Source organism: Lipotes vexillifer, unplaced genomic scaffold, assembly GCF_000442215.2.
Source record: "Lipotes vexillifer unplaced genomic scaffold, Lipotes_vexillifer_v1.1 scaffold535, whole genome shotgun sequence".
NCBI lineage: Eukaryota > Metazoa > Chordata > Mammalia > Artiodactyla > Lipotidae > Lipotes > Lipotes vexillifer.
This window is the reverse complement of record NW_006792756.1, coordinates 815,489-823,832: the sequence shown is the minus strand read 5'-3', so window position 1 is coordinate 823,832 and position 8,344 is coordinate 815,489. Positions and strand designations below refer to the sequence as shown.

Here is an 8,344-nt window from a genome sequence, read left to right as displayed (position 1 = left end):
AGGGAAAGAAGGTGAAGTTAAAAGTAGAAAAAAAAAATCCTATGCCTGATAAGAATTATCATTTATAAACATTTCTCCAAAGAAGACATCTAGATGGCCAAAAGCCACATGAAAAGATGCTCAACATCACTAATTACTAGAGAAATGAAATCAAAACTATAATGAGGCATCACCTCACACTGGTCAGAACAGCCATTATCAAAAAATCTACAAATAATAAATGCTGGAGAGAGTGTGGAGGAAAAGGAACCCTCCTACACTGCTGGTGGGAGTGTAAATTGATGCAGCCACTATGGAGAGCAGTACAGAGGTTCCTTAACAAACTGAAAATAGAACTACCATATGACCCATTAATTCCACTCCTGGGTATATAATTTGAAAACCATAATTTGAAAAGATACATGCACCCCAATGTTCACAGCAGCACTATTTATAATAGCCAAGACATGGAAGCAACCTAAATGTCCAGCAACAGATAAACAGATAAAGGATAAAGAAGATGTGGTACATTATACAATGGAATACTACACAGTCATAAAAAAGAATGAAATAATGCCATTTGCAGCAACATGGATGGACCTAGAGATTATGTGAAGTATGTCAGACAGAGAAAGATAAATATCATATAATATCACTTAAATGTGGAATCTAAAAACAAATGATACAAATGAACTTATATACAAAACAGAAAAAGACCCATAGACATAGGAAAAAAACTTATGGTTACCAAAGAGGGAAGGGGAGGACAGGGGTAAATTAGGAGTTTGGGATTAACATATACACACTACTATATAAAAAATAGATAACCAACAAGGAGCTACTGTATAGCACAGGGAACTAAACTCAGTATTTTGTAATAACCTATAAGGAAAAGGAATCTGAAAAAGAAGATATATATACGTGAATATATATATGTGTATATATATATGTATATACATATATATGCTCACTTTGCTGTACATGTGGAACTAATGCAACATTGTAAATCAACTATACTTCAATTAAAAAAATTCTAATTTACGAAATAAAGTAATATCTCTGCTAGGCATGACTTGGGCTTCAATGAGGAAGGCCCCAGTCACATGTTTTCTGTGTACATAAAAGAATCTGGATATATATTTGATGACTGACAGATTTTAGGATGACTAGAAAGGTTCCCTTTCCCCAAGCAAAACCTGATTAATCACATCTGAGACTACTTTTAAGGAACTATTTAAGGAAAAGGTCATTTTGATTTTCAATTAGATCACTTGGAATGGAAATTACTTGGGTATCAGACCGTACTGCTTTAAACACAGGCTAAGGGATCAATAACTGAGCTTATGGCGTCATTAGAAGAGATGGAGCTGGGTTTGGAAGCTACACAGCTCAGGCAGGGCTCTCCATGAAGATGGGAAGAGTAAAGGGGTGAAGAGAGCTGACTGTGGACACCGTTATAACAGGGCTGTGCACTATGTCAACCTCTCTGTGCCTCTCCTGGGACAATGACACACTGCACCTCCTGACAAAGTTCCTGCACTCCCTCTTTGTGGAGACCTACTCTGCCTGCCTAAAGGGTGCCAAGTCGCTTGAGGGACCCAACACTGGTGATGTGTGACTCTGGGCAGGCAATCTAACAGCTCTGTACCTCAGTTTCCTCTTTTGTATAATGGAGACATTTCAAATGCTTCTTGTGAAAATTCAGTGAACTCACACTTGTGAAATGACTAGACTCTGACCAGTACATAGCAGCTGCTCAGCACACGTCAGAAGCGGGGCCTGGGGTGGTACGGGGGGCACAGCGCAGTAGGGTGATGTGCTCCATGCTGCATTTTGTGTAGACCAGGCCTCACGGGATTGCACAGAAGCATCAAAATCCCACAGTTCTAAAAGCAAGAAAAAACCACTTGAAATCATCTTTCTGTGCAGACGGTTGTTGCCCTGAGTCTAGCCCGTGTTTTATTTAATCCATGTATAAAAAAAAAATAAGCCAGTATTTACAGACTAAGAAACTGCTCATAAAAACTTGAACTTTCATCTTCTTTTGAAATGTATGGCCATCTGTCCACACCGGTGTGCATTCTGAGTCATCTGGATCTGCTGCAGTGGGGCTGTGACTGCTGCCTTCAGACCAGACAGAGGCTCTTTGGTCAGTCTGCCATAGTCTCCACCACTCCCTACTGCCCTTTGGAATTAAACCAAGTGTAGGTTGCGACTGCATGGTTTTAAGAAGCAAGACTTTTGCCTTTGAATAACAAACAAAAAAACAAGCAAACACCACATCTCTCTGTACCTATTTCCTTATCAAAAGTGGAAAAATAGAATGTAACCCCCCAGAGGACACACAATTGTTCTCATACCTGGCCTACTTTAACCATTTACATTATTTGGCAATTGTAGGTTTTTGTGTTTGTGGTCCCTAAAGTAATCCAAAACCTCTTCAATCACAAATACAAAAGAAAAGAGGAACCCAGAGAGTTTAAGTGACTGTCTGAGGCCAAAAGTCTCGTTAGTGGCAGAAGCTGTACCACATGCAGGTTTTTTTCCCCCTCATGAGTGCTTCCATTTATCTGTCCACTTTTTTCTTTCTAAATTAATAAAGCTAATGGGTTCAATTCATGTTCCATAGAGAAAAGCAGAGACAAGAGGAAATCTATCAGCTACAGCAAAGCAGCACAAAAGGTAGCTACAGACACGAGAGGACTTTAATGGGTAATCTATCATTAGTATTAACGATTCTCTGTATCTTTGGTTGCCTGTGTTGAAATATTTTGACAGATGAAGCTGAAAGTGTATCGTCCTCTCAGCTAGCTGCTCCATTTCATTTACGCTGCATTGCCCCTGTTCATATCGAATCATGAATGTTTTTTCTAACATGTTTCCTAACTACTCAACTAAATGAAATGGTAACCTGGGCTTCAAGACTGTATCACATGATACAGAAGAAACCCCCAAATACCTAGAAAGAATGAGCTAGAGAAAGACACAGAGCAAGAGAGGAATGGAAGACGGTTCTCCTTTTTCAGTTTCCTCTACAGACAATCCTTTGAGGTCTTTTATTTTCCCATAGTGAAAGGAATCTATCCTGGGTGCTAGGTATATCACTTTCCCTCCATATACTGGCAATATTTCTCTTACTCATGGGCTTGTGTCTCCCATAGAAGAAATGTCAGGCATAAACATTATATGGCTTATTAATTGATTTCAGTTTCCTTTCACTTATTTTTGTATTTTGAGACAAGGATCTTGTGAGCTGGGAAGTTAGGCTCCACCATCCGATTATCCCACTGATAACTGCTCAGTTTCACTCTATGTATCTCACTTAGGGAAGTCTGAGATTTATTTCTAGTCCTACCACTTAGCATTTGCCAGAGTTGAAACAGTCCTCTTTGAGACCCATCCTTAAGAATGAGCAGGTTAATATCTAATTTAGAGGCTGCTGAAATGAACAAATGAGATCCATTTTGTGTAAGCACTTTGAAAACTGTAAAGCACCAAACATACGTGTCGTGACAGTATGATGGTTATATTAAAATACCAGGGATATAAGATGTTCTGAGAAAGGCAGGCTGTGGGGTGCCTGACTCTTGAGTGCATGACAACAGAGACTAAAAGAAAAGGTTAAAGGATTGTTGAAAGGAAGTCCTAGGCAGGGGAAGAGTCTATGGAGAGAGCAGTGCAGTGGGCTTGGTGGCATCCTCCTTTCTGTTCCCAGAACTTGTGCAAGCTGCTTTGTAGGCTCCTATCACATTGTTGCATATATTCAATTAATTATCTGCCTTCCCTCCCCAATTTCCAGCATCCTATAAACTGAGCTTTCCAGGAAAAGGCCTCTTTGTATCTCCAGCACTTAGCTTGGCATCGGCTAGGTACTGCCAGCCTGCTGGGTTCATGCGTTATTTAGTGTGATAGACAGAACAATGTCCCTCGCCTAGATGTCCACATCCTACCTAATCCCCCAAACCTGTGAATGTGTTACCTTACCTCCTGTGGCCAAAGAGACTTTGCAGATGTGATTAAATGAAATATGTCGAGATGGGGAGATTATCCTGGATCATGGGGATGGGCCCAATGTAATCACAGTCTCTTTTTAAGAGGGACAGAGGAGAGTCAAACTCCAAAAAAGGAGAAATGACAATGGAACCCGAGTTTGAAGTGATGTATTTTGAGAATGGAGGAAAAGGCCAAAAGCCAAAGAATGCTAGGGTCTAGAAAAGGCAAGGAAATAATTCTGTCCTGAAGCCTCCAGGAAGAATGCAGCCCCATCAGTACAGTGATTTTAGACTTTTGACCTCCACAATTATAAGAGAATAAATTTGTGTGGTTTCAAGCCATTAAGTTTGTTACAGCAGCAACAGGAATCTAACATACGTAGGTCCAAAAATAAATGAATAACTGTCATTTGAATGAATGAATGAGCAAATGAATGGACAGATGAACGAATGGAGAGAGCTCTAAATAGCCAGTGGAAAGGCCTAGGTTCAAGTCCCAACTTAGATGATATCTAGCTATATAACTTGGGCACCATCATTTCATCTCTCCAGAAATTCTCCGCATAGAGTCGAGGCCATGGAGTCAGACTGACTACAGTTCGAATCCCTTCTAAGATACTTCCAGGCTGCACCTTTGGGCAAGAGGTCACCTCTGGGAGCCTATGTCCCCGTCTATCCTCACTAACGTGAGGATAGTGACATTACTTCCTGCACAGGTGTCGGGACCAAATGAGCTACAGTCTAGTCACAGTCAACGGGACTCTGAACTAGACAAACTGGAAACTGTAGTCACATACAAATGGCATTAATGTCACTTCATGCCCAAACCTTGAAATGATGCAAACTCTCCAAATTACAAAAAGAGTCAAGAAGTGCACAGTGACAAAGCCGGTGAAACCACTGACAGCCGCAGGGCGGGTCTGTCTCAGCTGCTGAACAGAAACACCTACTGACCTTTGAGCTGGTCCAGGTGAAATTATACAAGATCTAAATGATACAAGTAACCAACTGAGAAGTCTTCAGGAACACGCCCCTTGAACAAACTATGACCACCCTTCACATGCATGCTTGGCAATTAGCAGGGGCCTGGAACTCAGAAAGCTGTTACTCTACTGTTATTAACTCGATGATAAAAGCCCCAGAACAAACACTACCATGATGGAAAATAAAACCCACTCCGGCTTTCCTGTGGGTCTCAGCTTTGCATGGGCCTCTGGCTACTGTCAGAGAAATCTTATAGTTGGAAAATCTGAGTCAGGTGTGCTAATAACCCTCCATATTATGAAGCAATAAATTTCCCAGCTCTTACCCAAAACAAAGAATTCAGCTTCAGGGAGTGTTAACTATGCACACCACTGGTTTCACCACATACATCTTGCACAACCAATTTTCCTACTATTCGCCATATTTAGAACACTAGAATGACTGAGGTGACAGGGACCTCCCTGGAACTCAGTGCCACCCTTCTCTCTGTTCTCATGTCTTGAATCCCCAGAGGACAAAGTTGTGCCTAGTCCACAATAAAAACTCAATAAATAGCTGTTGAATGTACAAATGACCTTTATGGTTCATGTAACCCAAATCCCTCTCCAATTTTCCAGATAATGAGCCTGAGGCCAATGAGAGCAATGGCTGAAAAATCCCTTCCATGTAGCATGAATTCACATCAGTAACTGTCTCCACTCTAGAGACAAGAGCTGACTTCCCAAATCTAATAGACTGGGCGATTAAGAGGAAATAGTTGGAAAACACATTTTTAAAAGTCTCTCTGTTTTTCTAAGAAGCTTCCGGTTTCACAAAACGAATTCTGATGATAAGAGTGTATACCATGGTTTTGGCTAACAAGTGTGTGAAGAGATTAGCAAAGAATGATGAAAAGAAAATAAGAACTCAGTGAAACAGAGCCACAATGAGGAGACTGGAAAAAGCACAGGAGGGATGCTGAATTACTTAGTTCTAATTAAAGCCTGGTGTTACCTGTGAGTGGGGACAGAAGACTGACATTTCAGGTTCATATGAATCTTTAAGGCTAAATAGAACCATTTAATGCAGATTCAAGTGTGAGTTTTTACTTATACATCAATTTTCTGCCAAAGCAAATGTAATACCTAGGAAAGATTCAGGGCTAGAAGGACTTAAATACTTATCCTTACTGTAGGCGACCACGCATCAGGAAAAGCCGGGCATGCCTTTCCTATGTGAAGGCCACCTCAAGAAGAATCTAAATCTTTTCCTGAGAAATGGATTTGAGAGTTTTTCTACTGTTGTTATGGAGCTAACTTTGTTTTCAAGATTTTTTTTGAGGTGGACCATTTTTAAAGTATTGAATTTGTTACAATATTGCTTCTGTTTTATGTTTTGGTTTTTTGGACACGAGGCCTGTGGGATCTTAGCTCCCCGACCAGGGATTGAACCCTCACCCTCTGCAGTGGAAGGTGAAGTCTTAACCACTGGACAGCCAGCAAAGTCCCTAGGGAGCTAACTTTTATCTCCTCCAAGGAGATAAAAGTCAACTCGTTATACTGCTTTCACTGGAGATAGAGAACAGTTGTCCCCATTGTCATACTGTAGTTCTGTAGATGTCTCAAGAGTCAACGATTTAGGACACAGACTTCTTAAGGTTAATTCTATCTAGATTTCTTAAGTTTATATGATACTGTGACTTTTATTGTCAGATTCCTCTCAATCTTTGTCATCACAAGTGGGGTTGCAGAGCCCAGAACCCGTGAATTCAGGGACGCTAGCGTGAAACGATCTTTACCAGCCGGATTCCTAGGATTGCCTCCCCAGACCCACATGCTCTTTAGCTAGCCAAAACCTAGGGCTGCCCAGTGATCACCTTAAACTTTGGCCCACTTCCTTTCCTTCTTTAGCTTTTGAAAGCCCCCTATGCATAGTCGTGCAACGGATATTGGGTGCCTATTTGTGATTTTCAGTGCTCTTCAATGAAAGTCCTACATTGATCTAGATAGAGTGCCTGGGCTCTTTCTGCTGTCAGAGCCTTCTCATCTGTATGGCCAACTTGGGTCATGCTCAGATTAGATGCCCTGCTTCCCAGCCTGGTCACTTCACTAATGTTAAAACACCGTGGGATAAGGGCTATCAGAAGATCACTTGTTGGGACTTCCCTGGCAGTCCAGTGGTTAAGACTCCGCACTTCCAATACAGGGGGAGTGGGTTCGATCCCTGGTCAGGGAACTAAGAGCCCATGTGCCATGCGGTGCAACCAAAAAAGTTAATTAATTAAAAAAAAAAAAAAAAAAGACAACTTGGTAGTGCATTGACCACTGACTCTCTCTGCACCACTATAGACTCCACATGGCCCGAGGCGCAAGACCACACCCATGAGCTGAGAAGACAGGCATAACCTCGGCCAGCTCTTCCACGTCCCCTCAGTCTCACCATCAAACAACTTGTCATCTCACCAGCCATGATGCAGTGCCCGTGAGCTTCTTACTCTCCAGGAGCCTGCCATGCACGTTCATACCACTGCCCCTTTACCTAGGCTTCCCTCTGCCTGGAATGTTCTTTCTCTTGTTCTCTACCCCTCAGGTCCACCTTAAATGTCAGATCTCTGGGAAGTATTCTTTACCTTCCCTGGGCAGGAGGAGTCAGCGCCTCCCCTGTGTTCCAGAGAATGCTGTAGATGCCTCTCCTACAGCCTTGACCACAGAGTACTGCGATACATCTATAGGTCTCTCTGCATCTCTATGAACGTATTTTTTGCACCTTCCTACCACCAAACCTACAATTCCTTTCACAAAGTACAAGAAATGAATGAGTTAAATGCATGTGAAATAAAAGCCCATTTGCCATGCGTGGCAACCAAAAAAATTAATTAATTAAAAAAAAAAAAAAAAAAGACAACTTGGTAGTGCATTGACCACTGACTCTCTCTGCACCACTATAGACTCCACATGGCCCGAGGCGCAAGACCACACCCATGAGCTGAGAAGACAGGCATAACCTCGGCCAGCTCTTCCACGTCCCCTCAGTCTCACCATCAAACAACTTGTCATCTCACCAGCCATGATGCAGTGCCCGTGAGCTTCTTACTCTCCAGGAGCCTGCCATGCACGTTCATACCACTGCCCCTTTACCTAGGCTTCCCTCTGCCTGGAATGTTCTTTCTCTTGTTCTCTACCCCTCAGGTCCACCTTAAATGTCAGATCTCTGGGAAGTATTCTTTACCTTCCCTGGGCAGGAGGAGTCAGCGCCTCCCCTGTGTTCCAGAGAATGCTGTAGATGCCTCTCCTACAGCCTTGACCACAGAGTACTGCGATACATCTATAGGTCTCTCTGCATCTCTATGAACGTATTTTTTGCACCTTCCTACCACCAAACCTACAATTCCTTTCACAAAGTACAAGAAA

At 42.1% G+C, this 8,344-nt stretch overlaps 1 protein-coding gene across 1 annotated transcript in view; it reads right to left on the bottom strand.

Annotated features, from left to right (window-relative positions):
• Nucleotides 1–8,344, bottom strand: part of NCKAP5 (NCK associated protein 5) — an 876,414-nt gene that overhangs the window by 285,155 nt on the left and 582,915 nt on the right. The window lies entirely within an intron of this gene.